Raw genomic sequence first — 18,724 nt, 5'->3', positions numbered from 1 at the left:
GAACCTCTTATATGGGCAGAATTGTCTCTGTGTTAGGAAATCTGCAATCTGGACTCTCTAAGCAGTACCCTTGGCCACCGGGGTTTCTCAGCCCCCTTCTAAAGGGCAGCAGGGATGTTTCCAGAATCTCGTACTACACCTTCGCCGCCATCACCCCTTTGACCACCAATCCAAATGTTTTCTTCTCGCGGCTAATTATATCCATTTGCTTTCTCACCCTTTCATTACATAAGACTATCTGGCTGGGCCGGCTGCATTCTTTCATAATTATAAGAAAAAAAATAAGTGATTTCTTTCTTCCATTCATCTTAATGGAAATGAGTTGAACCCACCTCTCTGTTTGGGGGCTGGATCTCTGGGCAGCCTGGGGAAATGGGTCTGTGTCCCCTCCGCTGGGTAGAAGACGGTCGCGAGGTTTGGGAAGGGACAGGCCACTCTGCCCTGGTTTGTCTCAGTTTACCCTCACCGCGTGGTGCTAGCATGAGGTTGCATGTCCTGAGATTGCTAGATTCTTCCCATAGGAAACCTGCTTCTGTTCTGACTTTGGAGGTGATAGATGAGGGCCCAAGAGGGCAGACACCTGGGAGAAGGGGCTTGTCCTGCTCTTCAGAGGCATGAAGCCCCAGGCCCAAACTTCTGGGGTTCCACACTTCAGACCCAGCCACTCACCCCTATACCATACGGAGAGAGACACGGAGAAGGACAGAGGAAGGACACTTACTACATGACAGGAGGGCGGCCCTTCTGGGCATCCCAGCCACGGTAAGAATACAGAATGAGCTCCAGGTTGAAACAGACCAAGAACTGGAGGCCGAAAGAGAGATGTGTACATGTGAGGGTTACACAGCCCGGGGTTAAAGTGGGGCCTGGTTTCCAGTCTTTGTCTTGTCAAAGGACGTTCAGGAGAAAGAAGTCATCATGGAAGGGGTGACATCAATCAGGGTGCATTGTCAGCATGAATTGATTTGTTGAATGGTAATCCCTTTGGACAATGACTTAAAAGTAATAAAAATGTAACTCAACAAATAACAACAGAAGACATTATTGTTTTCCTGCCATAAAGAAAGATCTTGTCAAGTCAGGCAACGGTAGCTCACGCCTGTAATCCTAACCACTCAGAAGGCTGAGATCTGAGGATTGTGGTTCGAAGCCAGCCCACGCAGGAAAAGCTATGAGACTCTTTTCTCCACTAGACTACCAAGTGGAGCTGTAGCTCAAGGGGCAGAGCACTTACTTTGAACAAAAGAAGCTCTGGGACAGCACCCAGGCCCTGAGTTCAAGCCCCAGGACCAGCACCAAATTAAATAAATAAATAAGGGTCTTGGTAAGTGGTAAGTCTTGTCTTTCTTTAGCCTCCTGAGTTCTCTGGATCTTGAAGCCAAAGCAGGGGTAGAAGAAGATCTTAACAGGTACGTATGCAGAGTCCCGGTGAGTTCAGACATCTTGGTCCCTGTTTCTAATTTCTTTTTTCTTTTTCTCTTGGGTCTGAATGCAGGGCCTCCTGCTTGCTAGGGGTTCTACCACTTGAACCACGCCCCCAGCTCTTTCTGCTTTAGTTGTATTTTTGGAAAGGGTTTTGAGGTTTTGCTTGGGGCCAGCCTCCGATTGAGATCCTCCTCCCTTCGCCTCCCACACCGCTGAGATTACAGGTGTGAACCATCTCGCCCAGCTGGTTTCTTCAGAGAAGAGCTCGCTAACTTTCCGCACCCGCTGGCCTTGAAGTGTGACCCGCCTTTCATCTCAGCCGTGGGAAGTGAGATTACTGTCCTGAGCTCCAGGGCAGTCCCTCCAGGGCTTGAGCTCTGAGGAACGGCTCCTGACACTTGAGACAAGACAGAAAAGGAAGTGAGGTCTGTCTGTGTGCTGAGAGACCCGGGCCTGGCTCTGCACATCTGGACTAGGACTCTGCACATCTGGATGTATGGCTGCCGCTGCAATCACCAAACTGGTCACTGCTATTCTGTTCAGATGGCTGCGTGCAGCGGACTGCTGTGAATTGTAATTGCTCTCAGGGTGTAACCGCCACCAGACAGACCCCTGCGGCAGATGCAGCCCCCCCCCCCAGTGCCCGGTGTGGTTGGCAGGGCTGAGGCGGGGTCCCCCTGGGAGAGGACGTGAGATTGGTAGGGTGTGAGAATCCTGGAGAGGACGAAGGCTGGTCCCCGCCGCAGGATGCCGGATAGAGCCAGATCCCCGGGGAGACGCGCATTGGGCTTCATTTCTAAGCAGCCCTGCCAGGGCGAAGCGGCTGGGGGCCAAGGGAAGAGCAGGGATCTACCGTCAGGCAGACCTGGGTCTCCGATCCCAGCAGTACCGCCTTTCAGTGCTTCAGGGCCCCCTCTGAGCCTTAATTTCCCCATTTGTCAGATGAGAATCATTCTCAGTAAAACTGCCTTCGCTGACACTTAGACATTCGAGGTTTCCAGTGTTTCGAGGCATTCATGCTAATAAAAAAAAAAAGCCCTCTTGGGCGGCCTCTTGCTGTGATGTGAACCTTGGGTGGCTGAAAATATCAGTTGGGGCCATGTGCAGTAGCTCATGCTCATAATCCCGGCTAACTTGGGAGGCAGAGGTGAGGAGGATCCATGTTGGAGGTCAGTCTGGACAAGTGACTGAGATCCCATCTGCACAAAATAAGCTGAGGGTGTGGTGTGGGAGCCTGTAATCCCAGCTATGAGGGACGTACAAGAGGGAGGGCTGGAGGTGTGGTTCAAGTGGTAGAGCACCTGCCTAGCACAAGCGCAAGGCTCTGAGTTCGAACCCTAGCACCACCAAACCAACAACTCCAAGCATTAGATGTCAGTTTTCTTCATGTTTCTGTGGGTGGCTGGGCTTGGCTGGAGCTGGGCCTGGGGTCAGCTGGAGGCTCCGTGGGACAGGACACCTCTGGTGACCCACCTCTCAGGAGGAGGTGTCCTGTAGCCAAATAACCACACACGGAGCCACTTAAAACCCTCCCAGGTAGAGCAAGGCGCCGGTGGCTCACGCCTGTCATCCTAGCTACTCAGGAAGCTGAGATCTGAGGATCACAGTTCAAAGCCAGCCGGGGCGGGAAAAGTCTGTGAGACTCTTTATGTCTCCACTCAAAACCTGGAAGTGGTGCTGTGGCTCAAAGTGGTAGAGTGCTAGCCTTGAGCAAAAGAGCTCAGGGACAGCGTCCAGGCTCTGAGTTCAAGCCCCAGAACTAGCAGGAAAAAAAAAGAAGCAGCAGCAGCAGAGGTGGAAACGCACTTAATCCAGCACTTAAATGCCCAGCTGATGACTTAACATCTACCCTGTGTGTGGCCCTGGCTTCCTATTTGACCACTCAGCCCCTTGGCCAACTCTTCTGGCTTTGTTGGGTGCGTGAGGCCTTGGCATGCTGAGCACTTGGAACGAAAGGAGTCGGACTCCAACCTTCTCTTTCGGCCTTCCTGTGTCTCCACCCTCTGTCCCCCTTGATGCACAGTGAGGGGCTTTCTCTGACCTCCTGCCATCTGGCTAGTGGCAGTACCTACCCACAATGCAGTGGTCCTGGGCTCCCACCAACTGGAGCTCACCTTGCGTCTCAGGAAAGGAGGTGGACGAGGATGTGGCTGTGCACCGAGGGACTTCAGTCTGTCACCCATTCTCCCGCCCACCTAGCAAAGAGGCTTCATGCAGATGAACCCATCCTCGCCACAAAAAAGGCTAAGAAGCCCTTGTAGAAGATCGCCAGATTGTGCAGAGCGCGTTCCTATCGGAATCTTGAAGGGTGGAATTGCAGGAGGTGACCGCCGGCGTGGACGCGCGGCCTAGCTGCTCCTGGAGTGGGCGCCGTACGGATGGGGATGGCCCGTGCGTGCTGACCCCTGCGGGGTGATGCGGCCTGCCCGTCCATTGTCCCCGCCTGGGAAAGCAAAAAATATAAAGTCATACAGCTTCCTGCAGGATTGTAAAGAAGCCAGGCTGTCTAGCTTCTAAAAGTTTTTCTAGAGAAAAGAAAGAAAAACACCAGTGAAAAAACAGCAATGCTGGATTAAACAGAGAGGAGATTGAAGAAGAAAAATAAAAATCTTCCACCTAGGAGAGAAAACAGATGCCATTTGTCTCTCTGAATTTTTTTTTTGTGGGGGGGAGGTCCGTACATTTCTCTACAAATGACATAATATTATTCTTTCTGATAGATGAAATCTATCTATCTATCTATCCATCTATCTATCTATCTATCTGAGTTCTCTCTCTCTATATATATATGTATATATGTACCATATTTTCTTAAGAGCCTTGCCTATGACCCTGTATATGACAAATATACAGGGTCATATGCATATAGTCATATGTATACACAAACAAATTAAATTATGGTAAACCAATGGTGAAACTCCTCTGAAGGAGGAACCAAGGGTTTAACACAACCAATACCAGGAAGCTGAAATGTGTTTTGTGAGGGAGGGGAGAGAAGGGGAGGGAGGATGGATGGAGAGAGGAAGCGTGAGCGAACGCCATCATGCTATTCAACGTCCGTATGTGAACGTGGTCCTCAGGATCGTGCGGGGAGGGGCGGGGTTGGAGAGACGGCTGGGGAGATGATGGAAGGGGTAACGTTGATCAAGATGCCTTGTCCTCATAAACTGACATGTTGAATCGAAACCCCTTGGCAATCTACTTCCAGATAACGATGACACTAAAACATACTTTGTAACCAAAGGGATTGACTAGCTGGTTATTATTATTATTATTATTATTCAGTTGTGAAGCTTGAACTCAGGGCGTGGGCACAATCTCTGAGCTCTTTTGCTCAAGGCGAGTGCTCTACCACTTGAGCCACAGCACCACTTCTGGTTTTCTAGTGGTTCATTAGAAATAAGAGTCTCACGGACTTTCCTGCCCGGGCTGGCTTTGAACCGCGATCTTCAGATCTCAGCCTCCTGAGTAGCTAGGATGATAGGCGTGAGCCGCGGGCACCTGACACTGAAGCATTCTTAAGAGGTAAAAGGAAGGAGGAAAGGGAAGAAAGATTCTTCTTCCTTTCTTGAGCAAATCCAGTCTCTAGGTTTACGAGTCAGATGTGTCTTGTTTCCTAGCAACCTTGTGTGGTCCAACATCAAGATAGTTCTTTGGGGGATGGAATTCTTCTACCTTGGGAAACACACACACACACACACACACACACACACACACACACACCACCAAATCCTTTCCTCTCATGCCCTTTCTCCTCCCTCTCCCTTCTGTCTGCGTCTGCACTTCGTCTGGGCTGACTTAGCCCTGACAAGATGCAGCCGATTTCACCCCGTGGCATCTCAGATTTGTGGTTTGGGGTAAGTGACACTCTCGCTGAGATTTGGCTTCTTTTGTTTTTGGAATGGCAGTAGAGATGGCACCAAATGCTCCCTGGTTAGCTGGCACAGGATCTGAAGGTAGCGGCTCATTAATACGTGTTCGCTCTTCTTCCTCCTTGTTACAGAAATTAACCGCCCTCCTTCCCCCGGCATCTTGCTAATACATGTGCATTTTAATGACGGTGACACATGAGCCCGGGTGCTGGGTTTTGTTTTAAGGTGTGCAGCGGGTAGAGGTACTTTTTGAAATGCAAATGTGCATTTTGTTGCTATGACAAAGATGTTGCAAAGAAATAGAAAATCAGAGAGCATCAGGGCGAAAACAAAATAACTCTATTGTCTAAACCCAGATTGGGACAGAGGGTCAGAAAGATACAAGAGCCCCGCAGGAGACAGCAAGGCAAACCCCGTACCGCTTACGGAGTTCGCGATACTTTCTTTCAAACTCTTAATCTATTAGGAGCTAGCAGACTTTTGGTAGAATTTAATGGAGTGTCTCTTTAAGGACTGGGCATCTTTTTTTTTTTTTTTTTTTTGCCAGTCCTGGGGCTTGAACTCAGTGCCTGGACACTGTCCCTGAGCTGCTTTTGCTCAAGGCTAGCACTCTACCACTTGAGCCACAGTGCCACTTCTGGCTTTTTCTGTGTATATGGTCTGAGGAATCGAACCAGGACTTCATGCATGTTAGGCAAGCACTTTACCACTAAGCCACCTTCCCAGCCTGGAGGAAATTTTTTATAGCCACCACCCTACAGGCAATGGTGTTTTAAAGTCATATAATAATTATTTTTATATTTTCTAAGCATATTTAATGATATTAAACAATAGTATTTAATCATTAATATTTTATGAATTAACAACATTTAATAAAATAATAATAATAATTATTATTATTGGGAGGGTCTTGCTGTAAAGTCCAGACTCTCAGTCCTCCAGTTTCTGCTCCCAAGTGCTGGGATTACAAGTGTGAACTGCCATACCCGCCTTGTGGTCAGAGGTAGGGTCTTGTGAGGAGTCAATTAGTCCTGGTCCATTTCTAAGACAAGGCATTTGACCCAGAGGGGAAGATTCTCAGCATGATGACTTGCAGATGTGCCAAAGTGTATGCCCTGGACTATCTGGATGTATATACTGGAGTAGAAGGGAGCCGGGATCCAGGAGCTGGGCACTGGTGGCTCACGCCTGTCATCCTAGCTATTCAGGAGGCTGAGATCTGAGGATCATGGTTAGAAGCCAGCCCAGGCAGCGAAGTCCATGAGACTCTTATCTCCAAAAAAGCACCAGAAAACCGGAAGTGGAGCTGTGGGGGAACGTGGTAGAATGCTCGCCTGAGAGAATGAGGTCAGGGACGGTGCCCAGGCCCCGAGTTCAAGCCCCAGGAGTGACCAAAACAAAACAGAACAAAAACGAAGTAGAGAGCAGAGCTGTGGCTGCCAGAAGTGTGTGTGTGTGGGGGGGGGGGGAGTGGGAGGGGAAGGGATGGACAGGACGGCTAAGGAGAGAGTAATCTGAGGGTTCCACTTCAGGTAGGGAGACTGTAGCCCACAATATTGCATGATGTATTTCAAGATACGAGAGGAGCTAGAAGGTTCTCATAGAGAGATGAGTGAACTGAACACACACAGACACAGACACAGACACAGACACACAGACACAGACAGACAGACAGACAGACAGACACACACACACACACATACACACACACACCAAGCCAGCCATGATAGCTGTTGGTATTATTCTTCAATTGTGATTGCTTCTAATACACATTGCCCCCAAAACCCCCTCCCTCATCCCCTCCCTCGTTCCTTTCTTCCCTTCCTCCTCCTCCCTTCCTCCTCCTCTCCTTCCCTCACCTCTCCCTTTCTTCCTTCTTCCTCCCTGGTACTAGCGTTTGAACTCAAGGCCTTGAACTCTACCCTGAGCCTGCCTCTAGCGTTCTCTTTTGTAGGTGTTGTGAGTGAGTAAGGCCGCCCTTCCCGCCCTGGCCTGTGTTTGGACCGCCATCCGCCCATTGGAGACTCTCAGTCATCGCCAGAACGCCAGCCATGTGGACTTCTTCACCTGGAGCTGCCCTCCTTCCAATGCCGGCCTCCAGCCTAGCTCAGGAGGACAGGCGTGTGGTGCTGGTGCCAGGAGGTTTTCTAGAAGGGGCCTCAGGAAGTCGGTGGTCCTTCAGCTTTGGTCTTTCCGGGGAGCTAATAGCTTTGTTTTTGTCCCCCCCCCTATTTTATTTGTTTTTATTTCCACACTCCACACCTAGCATCACTGCGGGAGCCTTAAAGAAACAGACCACAGTTAGTTCACTTGGGAAGCTTCGGTTCTTTGCACGACGGAAGCTGTGGAGCAGATAAAAAGAGAGGCATCTTTTGAAGCAGGGCTTTTACTTACAGCTTTTAAAGTGATTGAATCATGAATCATCAGAGGCGCACGGAGGGTGGATGGCAGGAGGGAGCGGCCTGCTGGCTCTTGTTTCTGCCGGTGTAATTTCTTAATTCACTTACCATTGTTCTGTGGACAAAGAGGGGGCCTGGGGAAATGAGGGTCGCACTTTTCTATGCAGGGATGGAAAGAATTGTGAGTGGGATAAACGAACTAATGGGTGGAAATCAGTTTGTGTAGCATCCGGCACCAGCTAACCACTGCATAAAGCTATTCCATTATGGTTGGTGACTGGTTGGTGACTCACACCTGTCATCCAAACTACTCAGGAGGCTGAGATCCGAGGATCGAGGTTCAAAGCCAGCGGGGATGGGGGTGGGGAAACCACGAGAACCTTATCTCTCATGAATGGCCAGAAAACCGGAAGTGGCACTGTGGCTCAACACGGTAGAGCAAGAGTCTGGAACAGTATAAGCTAAGGGACAGGGCCCAGGTCCTGAGTTCAAGTCCCATGACTGACAAAAAAGAAGAAGAAAAGATCATGAGATGAAAGCATATTGAATTATCTGAGATTCCAACTGAACATGTCAGAGTGTGTGTACAGTGCACCTCGGTGGGAGGGAGGGGAGAGGAAAAACTGGAGCAAGGCCCCGTGTCAGGAGCCAAGAGCCCGGCTCCCTGTGCAAAGCCAATGTGGAATTTCCTTTTTTGTTCTCTTGGTGCAGGAACTGGGTCTTGAACTCAGGAACTTAGCATGTTCACTCAAGGCTGGCGCTCTACCACTTGAGCCACATCTCCACGTTCAGCTTTTTGGTGGCTAATTGAAAACCAATCAGAGTTGCTCAGATTTGCCTGGGCTGCTTTGAACCGCGATCCTCAGATCTCAGCCTAATGAGTAGCTGGGATGACAGGTGTGAACCATCGGGCAGGGGAGGGTTTAACAGAGAAAGGTTCCCACCATACCCCAAGTCCCCTGGGCTCTGCGCATCGTTGGCTTTGCGCTACATTTGTTCCTGGCTTCCATCCGGGCTCCCTAGAGGAGCAGAGCCAAGGTCATGTGCACGTGTGTACACACTAAGCTGTGTGCGTGTGCATGTGTGTGCGCACACAGGTGTGTTGGTATATACTGTATACTCGTGTGTGTGTGTGTGTGTGTGTGTGTGTAAGGAGTTAACGTGTGGGACTGAGTAGGCTCTCAGCCTAACTTCTGGAGAGCTGGAAGTTTTGGGAAGAGTAGAAATTGCAGACGTTAAAAAATTGTTATTTTAAAGATAAGTTTATTTAGGTTATCGCTGAGGTGCTGTATAGAGCAGGGTTAGCATTTCCTAAGTCATGAGTGCAGTTCTTTTCTGGACAGCCCTCTTGTCTCTGCCTCCAGGTTGCGTAGTTCATTTTCCACATTGTGTATACGGCTTTTTTTTTTTTTTTGTCAGTCCTGGGACTTGAACTCAGGGCCTGGGCACTGTCCCTGAGCTGCTTTTGCTCAAGGCTAGCACTCTACCACTTGAGCTACAGCACCACTTCTGGCCTTTTCTGTGTAGGTGGTGCTGAGGAATCGAAGCCAGGGCCTCATGCATGCTAGGCAAGCGCTCTACCACTGAGCCACCTTCCCAGCCCCATTTTTATTACTTTTTAAAAATACCTTTTGTGCCACTGAGGAAGTAAACCCAGAGCTTTATGTATGGTAGGCAAGTGTTCTCCATCTTGAGAGAGATTTGTAATTTTTTTTGTCAGTCGTGGGTCTTGAACTCAGGGCCTGGGTGATGTCCCTGAGCTCTTTTGCTTAAGGCTAGTGCTCTACCAATTGAGCCACATCGCCACTTCTGGATTTTGTGTGGTTATTGGGATAACCACTTTCCTGCCCAGAGTTGGCTTCAAATCACAATCCTCCGATCTCAGCCTCTTGAGTAGCTGGGATGACAGGCGTGAGCTGCCAGCGCCCGGCTGTAGTTTGTTTTTGAGAGAGAGCCTCAATCGCTTCTCCGAGGCTGGCCTTGAATCCACAGCGTTCCTCTCTCTGCCCCCTGCGTCGTGGGGCGTGCAGGTGGCTGAAAAGCAGCTGTTCTGTGGGCAGCCTTTGGGCAGAACTTCCCCGCTCATGCTCACTTGCTGCTCTTGAAGTCTGCAAACAACTGCACGAAGGCCCCGTGCGTGAATGGAGGGCAAGTCCGACTTAAAGCCAGCTAGCCATTGCTTTCATTACCACGTGCGTGAGGCTTCACAGCAGTGCCAAGACGGGCAGGTGACCCCGGCACGGGGGACCACCAAGCCCCATCAAGATGACGCAGGCGACGAACCATCCTGCTTGCCCACGTGGTCTCCCTGGGCCTCGGTTCTCCTTTCTGCAAAGGTGGCCAGCACTTGCCTTGATCTCGGGAGCGTGATCTCTGGGCAGGAGAGTAGATCAGCAGTGTTAAAGGACCCAGGACCGGAACCAGCGAAGATCAGTACCAGCCTGGGCCTCCTGGTGGGCCCCGGGCAGGAGATCCTGAGTGCTGATGAGCTCTTTTTGTTTCCCGAACCCCTGAGTCATCTCAGCTTGAAGGTGGCTGCTGGCACACATGGCACAGCTATTTATACGACTTTCAGTCCTCTCGAGAAGCCAGCCTCCAGAGGGGAGACAGCCCCCCCCACCGCCCCCTCTCCTGGGAGTCTCAGCAGGTAGGTGGCCCCCCAGAATTCTACAGAGATGTCACGTTCCTTGTCCTGGATGCCGGGGAGGAGGGAAAAGAGACAATTGCATTTTTTTTTTTTTTAAGACCATCATGGCCACATATAAAAAGATAATGGAAAGTCTGGACTTGGGGCAGAATCTGATAGTCCTTGCTATGTGATTTGAGGAAATCAAAGCAACCTCTCCCCTCCCCCTGTCCCCCCCTCCCGCCCCCACCTCTCTCTCTCTCCGGTCCTGGAGCTTGAACTCTGGGCTTGGGCACTGTTTCTAAGCTTCTTTTGCTCAAGGGGAACACTCTACCACTTGAGTCACAACCCCAGTTCTGGGTTTCTGAGTGGTTTACTGGAGATAAGAGTCTCACGGACGTTCCTTCCCCTGGCTGGCTTTGAACCGTGATCCTCAGATCTCAGCCTCCTGAGTAGCTAGGATGACAGGCGTGAGCCCTGGCTAGAAAGGCTCTACAATTGTTTTTTCCTGCTGTCTCAGTGGGGCCTGGTGGGTGAGGGATGCTGACCACTCTTGGTCAATTTGAGCATTTCAGGTGTCCTGGGTCTCGATGTTTCTGTTTATTTTTGGCAGGGGAATATTATGGCAAAGGAAGAGAAGAGCTATTAATGAGCATATTATTCGATAATGGGAGATAATAAGTAGCTGCTCTAATTGCATTACAAGGCTGTCACTGGCGGTTCACACGGAGACTCAAGTGCAATGTTTGAAGTATTTTAAAGTAGGAGTCCAAGTTTTCAAGTACAAGGGTGTCAGGAAGAAGAACAATGACGAGAAAGTGGTAAAATTAATATCCGATCATTCTTGGCCTTCCAAAGAGCTTTCTTTTTTCCTGTTTTTTTTTTTTTTTTCTTTTTTGCCGGTCCTGGGGCTTGAACTCAGGACCTGGGTGCTGTCCCTGAACCTCTTTGTGCTCAAGTCTAGTGTTCTACCACTTAAGCCACAGTGCCACTTCTGGCTTTTTCTGAGTGGTTTATTGGAAATAAGAGTCTCATGGGCTTTCCCACTCAGGCTGGCTTTGAACTGTGATCCTCAGATCTTAGCCTCCTGAGTAGCTAGGATTTCCGGCGTGAGCCACCAGTACCTGCCTTTGTTTTTATTTTTTTTTGAATGACAATACTGGGGCCTTGAATGCAAGAACTCATGCTCTTGCTTGGCTTTTTTGTTTGTTTGTTTGTTTTCTTCTCAAAGCTAGCACTTTATCACTTGAGCTACAGCACCACCTTCCAGATTTTAGTAGTTAATTGGAGATAAGAGTCTCATGGACTTTCCTGCCAGGCCTAGCTTTCAACTTTGATCCTCAAATCTCAGCCTACCATTAAACCTATCGCTACTCTGATTTGAACCCCAAACCTTATTCTAACCAAGATTTGAACCCTCATCATCCTAAACCTAGCTCTGATTCCAATCCAAATTCTAACCCTAACTAGAATCATAAATCCTGATCTTTTTTTTTGGTCCTGGAGCTTAAACTCAGGGCCTGGGCTCTGTCTCTGAGCTCTGAGCCACAGCACCACATATGGTTTTTGAGTGGTTCATTGGAGATGAAGAATCTCATAGGGACTTTCCTGCCTGGGCTGGCTTTGAACCGTGATCCTCAGATCTCAGCCCCCTGAAGAGCTAGGATGACAGGCGTGAGCCACTGGTACCCGGCTATCAGTACTAATCTTAACCTTTGATCCAAACCCAGACCCTCACCCTGAGCCTGACCTGCCTGCTTAGGAGGTAGGCAGCTGAGAGGAGACCAGAGATGTGTGTAAGGCTTCCTCATGGTGGGGAATGCAGCGGTTGTGAAGTGTGCTGGCTTCCTGTAGGGCCTGAGCTGTTTCCACTGAATGAACAGTTAGGCCTGACTGCCTGCAGCCAGCGGTTAGCTATGACGAACGGGGCTGGCTTGCCCATTAGGGTAGTGATTTAATTGTTACAATGAATACATTTAAACCTTCTCGGAGTGCGTGGATCTTGGAAACCCCTCTAATATGTTGGAGGAGTGGCGGCGGATGTAATGACAATAATTGCCGAGGTTTATTGAGTGTGTGCTGCGGGCCTGGCGTGCGTCTTGGCGCTTGCTGCTCGTGAGTGCTCCCTGTGCCTGTTTTTAGCATCATCTCAGAACTGGAAAAATGAAGAAGCGGAGGCTTCCATGTCTTTCTTTCCCAGGGTGCAAGACCAGGAAGTGGAAGATTGGGGATTCGAACCCAGAACCTTTTGATGGGTGACTTGAGCTATGTCTCAAGTCTTCTTCCTCTTCTTCTTCTTCTTCTTTTTTGCTGGTCCTGGGGCTTGAACTCAGGGCCTGGGCACTGTCCCTGAGCTTCTTTTTGCTCGAGGCTAGCACTCTACCACTTGCACCACAGCGCCACTTCTGACTTTGTGTGTGTGTGTGTGTGTGGTGCTGAGGAATCAAACCCAGAGCCTCATGCATGGTAGACAAGCACTCTACCACTAGGCCACAGTCCCAGCCCTTTTCCAACTTCTGAGAGTGCATGACAAAGTCCTCAACAGCACACTCAGCTACACAGATAGCAGCGGACGTGTCCCCACTCTCTGCCTAAGCAGAAGGAAGCGTCACATACAGGGACGGGGATTGCTGGCACAGGGGACATCCAATCCCGGGAGACTTTGGCTGGGGGTGGCTGTGTATCTGGAATCCCAGCGATGGGGAAGAGAGGGATGACAGGCGCTCGTGGTCCGTGGCCCAGCCCTGGATAAAAAGCACGAGACCTTCTGTGGAAAATAACTACAAGTGGCAAGGGCTGGATGTGTGTGGTGAACATGGCAGAGCTCCTGCCTAGCAAATACAAGGTCCAGTATGACACAAGGGGGGAAAATGTTGGCCCAACTGAAATGACAGTAGTGCCCCTGAAAACCACGGTGATGGTGTGCTGATGGAGATGGTGGGGATAATGCCAGAGTGATGGAGGGACAGGAGGAGAGAACAGAGCGTGCGAAGGAAGGAGGCATGCAGGCTGCGTGAGGTGTGCAGCATTTCACCTTGAGTTGTCCACCCAGAGCAAGCACTCTTCCTCCAGGGTGACCGGCTCTGAGGTAGGGGCCGCAGGGTGTGGTATAGGATGGGTCAGAATCGAGCAGGGTGGGGCCCTCTCCCAGGAAGTCAGGACCAGAGTCTTTATGGAAAGAGGATCTCCTGGACAGAGATCGCAAGCAGGAAGGGCATCTGCAAGGTCAAAGGCCAAGGTCAACACATTGAAGTCCTGCCCAGGCTTTGGTGGCAGACTTGGGTTTGAGTCTTAGCTCTGCGGCCTGAGTTTACCCAGAGAGGTTACTTGACACATAGTAGGTGGTCATCTGAGCCCCAGGCTGGCCACAAAATGGTGATCAGATAACACAGTTTCAAGCCCGGCGCTGGTGGCTCCCACATGTAACCCTAGCCGCTCAGGAGGCTGAGATCTGACGATTGTGGTTCAAAGCCAGCCAGGGCTGGCAAGCCTCTGAGATTCTTCTAACCAATGAGCTGTCAAAAAAGAAACAGATGTGGAGGTGTGGCTCAAATGCTGGCCTGGAGTGAAAATGCTAAGGGACAGCACCCAGGCCTTGAGTTCAAGGCCCAGTACTGACACCCCAAAGAAGCCAGCCAGTCACCCCTCAGGCCACAGTGTGAAAGCTCCCAGGACACAGCAGCTGTGGCCCCTGAAATCCCAAAGCTCACTTTTCTCCCCTTTGCAGGAGCCGCAGCCCCAAGGGATCCATGACCCCAGCCGCTGCAGGATGAAAACCCAACTTCCTTCCTCCCCGAGAGCCCAAATTCCAAGAAATGCAGCTAAAATTGGTCTTCCGACAGCTTTTGCAGAGCACGCCACAAGCTTTTTTTGGGTCTCCAGAGCCAGTTTCCATGATGAAAGTGGCACAGAAGGAGAGACCCAGCTAAAAACAGCCACCGCCCAGGCTGGTGTGAACAGAATGCAGCCCACCCCTCGAGTTGGGGGGGAGGAAGGGGGTGATGGGGTGTATGTGTATGGGGGGGCGGTGGAGAGGCCTCGGCTTCCGCTGCACTTCCCCACCTGGACACTAGGTGGCAGCATGGCCACGTGCTTCGGGGAGAGCGCGCCAGGCCCTGGACCAGAAAGGGATGCCCATAAAACACACTGAAACCGGCTTGCTTGTACTTATTGGCACCGCAGGAGCTCAAGGAGCGCTGGGGCAGAGCCTCTTCAGGGGGTGGGGGTGGGTGGGGGGGCTGTCTTAGATATGATTTCTCAGCGCCTCTCATTTTTACCCCCCAGCCCACCTGGAGTCCAACATGTAGTTGTCAGAGGGTTATCATTAGTCAATTAATTTAATTTTTGTGTTGGTCCTAGGACTCGAACTCAGGGCCTGGGCACCGTCCCCGAGCTTTTGAGCCGGCTCTCTACCCCCTGAACCACACTTTAGCTTTCAGCTTTTTGGTGGTTCACAGACTCTTAATTCTGCCCTGGCTGACTTTGAACTGTGATCTTCAGATCTCAGCCTCCAGCGTAGCTAGGATGATAGAGTGTGAGCGGCTGATGCCAGCTACATGGTAATTGATATGTTTTTCTTTAGTGGCACATTGGGGTTTTGAACTTAGGACTTTGTCCTTGTTCCATAGGTGCTCTACCATGTGAGCCCTCTCTCTAGCCTACCATTCTTAAAATGAGGTTTAAAGAATAGTTTTATTGTTACTATTTCAGAATGGAACTGCTATGCAGTTATCCACAGTGTCAGTAACATTTTACTTTCTCTTAATGGTGCGCAGACTTTGTTTCTCCCCATTCTTGCCAAAACTTCTTATCTTCTACTTTAAAGAACCAGCCAGGTGCTCATGCCTGTCATCCTAGCTACTCAGGAGGCTGAGATCTGAGGATCACAGTTCAAAGCAGGAAAGTCCATGACTCTTTTTTTTTTTTTTTTGGTCAGTCATGGGGCTTGAACTCTGGGCCTGGGCGCTGTCCCTCAGCTCTTCAGCTTAAGGCAAGTGCCCTACAGCTTGAGCCACAGCTCCACTTCCTCCATGAGACTCTTACTGGCAATTAATCACCAGAAAATCAGAAGTGGCGCTGTGGCTCCAAGTGGTAGAGCACTAGCCTTGAGCAAAAGAAGCTCAGGGACAGTGCCCAGGCCCTGAGTTCAAGCAGAAAAAAAAGATAGAAAAAGAAAAAGCCACATAAACAACCCACCTTAGCATTATGCAATCTGTATGTAAATTTCGTTTTATCAGCCTCAGCGACCACAGGAGAGCCACTAACCCTCCTAGGAAGACAGGTTCAAAGCTTGATTAGCAAAAATTGGCTTCAGTAATGAAGCCTTCGACCAATTCTTATTGAAATGAGATGGAATTAGATTTCTGCTCTTCTCGTATGCAATGCTTTCAATTCAGTGATGAATTACCACAGCCGGCCGTGTGCACGCACTGACATTTCAACGCCAGAGCCAGCATGCAAAGACTTTCCCGCTGGCTGGCTCTTTGTGCAGAACTAGCAGACCCATTGGACTGCATTCCTTTTAATTTATTGGAGCTCTTTGATTTAAAAAAATCCCTTTATATTTATTCTGGGGGAATTTTTTTTTTTTTGTCAGTTGTGGGGCCTGAACTCTGGGCCTGGGCGCTGTCCCTCAGCTCTTCAGCTCAAAGCTAGTGCTCACCACTTGAGCTACAGCTCCACTACTGGCTTTTTCTGCTTATGTGGTGCTGAGGAATCAAACCCAGGGCCTCATGCATGCAAGGCAAGCACTCTACCACTGAGACACCTTGCCAGCCCCGTCTGGGGGAATTTTTTAAAAACCATTTTACCATTTACGTTCATTTGTTTATACTGTGTGAGTATGAATGATGGTGTGTGCACACCCATGCATTATTTGCGTGGCTGTGGGCAAACACTTACTCTGTGTTCTGTGCTGTGTTCTTTGAAGAACCGGACCAGATCTGTGCTGTACTTCTGCGGCTCTTACCAGGTCTGAAGGAAAAAAACAAAAAGTAATAATAAAACAGAGGACTGTGAAGACAGGACTTTGGCCTCTCCAATTCGAATTCTTGCCCTGCTCTTTTCTCTGCTCCTGTCCTGTACACAGAAGGAATCTTTCCTCACCACACTTTTGGAGGCTTGTCCCCTCAAGGGGGCCTGGAGGATGAGAATGGCCCGACCCTCTTCTGGGAAGCAGAACGGCTCCAGCAGCTGGAGAGCAGGGAACATGGTATCATTCCTTGGGTTGTTTTGGCCATCGATGGCTAGGGATAGTGCATTTAAAGTTGGCCTGGATGCTTGGGGTCCCTTCTTCTTGTGCTTGTGAGGGGATGGGGAGCTTCAGGAAGAAGTTGGAGAAGCATCTGTGTATGTATTGTGAGGTCACTTGGTGAGATGCATTTAGTCTTAGAACTTAATCTTCCTGGAAGAGTGGATGCACTTGTGTTTTGTTCTGATACTCTCTAGCCCTTTTCTATGCATGTATGTATGCATATAATATATAATATAAATTATACATAATTTATGTAAATATACAAAATATAAGATATGTAACATATAAGCAAATATATAAGCACAAATAACATATATATGTAGTTTATGTTATATACAAATTAAGATATACAGAGAAGTTACTTTTTCTTGTCAGGTAATGAGTACATTTCTTTTTGGAAAATGTTACCCTTTCCTTCACTTCCCTCCTCCCCTTCTTTTTTTATTATTATTTTTTTAATGTAAAATATATTTAAGATTGCATTAGCTTTATTTTGTTAGTATTTACCTGCTGTCTCTGTGGCTTTTCTTTTGTCTTCAATCTACTGATGATGTTTTCAGGCTCTGGCCTGTTTTTGTTTGTTTTTGTTTTGAAGCATAGTACTCAGCTGGAGTTTCCTTCACTGTCAATCTGGTTCCATCCTTGAACTGGAGTATTTGTTCCATTTACATTTATTGTGATAATGGATGCACATGAACTTGTTTCTCTTAAGCAAGTCCCAAATTTTTCTTTTCTTTCTTTCTTTCTTTTTTAAAATAGTTTTCCTTGAATAGTTGTACAGAAAGATTTTGTGTCAGTTCATGTGGACAAAGTGTCCGGATCAGAGTCACCCCTTCCAGCGTTCTCTCCCAACCCCCTCCCTCCCACCTCCTCATGTCTTAGTTCATTTTCACGTATGTATGGACATGGGCTATGCACCTGCCATTCCTCCTCTCATTCGTCCTCCCTCCTTCTCCATGGAAGAGCGTCCCAGGTGAATTTAGGATCTATCAGTAAGCGGTAGAGAGTGAATACCGTGTTTACCTTTCTAGATTGCCTCCTATTTAGGTTGGATGTTTGCCAAAGAAACTACCCAAACCACAACACACCCTTCTGGCTCCTGTAAGACAATCACTTCCTCTTAAATATGGACCGCAGCCTCACCCTTACCTGTGGTGGGAGGGGCGTGTTCCAAGACTTGAGTGGATGTCTGAAGCCACAGGGGGTACTGCACTTTGTGAAGGTGTGTCCCATATCCGCACACGCCTATGAGGGAGCTTAATTAATACATGACTCACCTCTGGATTTTTTTTTTTTTTGATGCTGATCCTGGGGCTTGAACTCAGGGCCTGGGCGCTGTTCCTGAGCTTTTTTTCTTCCCCCCTCAAGGCTAGTGTTCTACCACTTGAGCCACAGCTCTATTTCTAGCTTTAAAAGAGCCTAGATTATTTACCTCACACTTCTAGGCTGATGAAATTCACATTTAATTGTTCTTGCTCAAAAAACTGGGTAGAAAAAAAAATTCAAAGAAAAGTCCTAGTTGAGCCGGGCGCCAGTGGCTCACGTCTGTCATCCTAGCTACTCAGGAGGCTGAGATCTGAGGATCAAGGTTCAAAGCCAGCCTGGGCAGGAAAGTCTGTGAGACTCTCATCTCCAATAAACCACTAGAAAACCGGAAGTGGCGCTGTGGCTCAAGCGGTAGAGCGCTAGCCTTGAGCTGAAGAGCTGAGGAACAGCGCCCAGGCCCAGAGTTCAAGCCCCACAACCGACAAAAAAAAAAAGAAAGAAAAGAAAAGAAAAGTCCTAGTAGCTCTTAGTAAGAAGTTTTCTAAGTCAATCTCTCTCCTCCAGGCATGGGAGAGCCAAACATCCTTCAAGCGATTCACGGGGCTCACTTGTTGGGTGTGCAGGCATGTATGTGTATGTGTGCATGTGTGTGCACACCCATGCACTATTTGTACATGCACATGCATACTTGTGCACGCAGACCCATCACTGCATAGTCACCTGCGTCTGCACATACACACATGTATGTGTGCACACATGCACGCAGGTGTGTGTCTGTGAATGGTGTGGATGTGTGCGTGTATGGTGAGCATGTGTGCATGTTGCCCGTGCACACATCCCCATCTCAAGACTGAGTTCATGCGCCTCTACCCCAGGCAAAGGC

This window comes from Dipodomys merriami, unplaced genomic scaffold, assembly GCF_024711535.1.
Source record: "Dipodomys merriami isolate MVZ:Mamm:240054 unplaced genomic scaffold, mDipMer1.0.p SCAF_60, whole genome shotgun sequence".
Taxonomy (NCBI): domain Eukaryota; kingdom Metazoa; phylum Chordata; class Mammalia; order Rodentia; family Heteromyidae; genus Dipodomys; species Dipodomys merriami.
Note: the sequence above shows the minus strand (reverse complement) of the source record.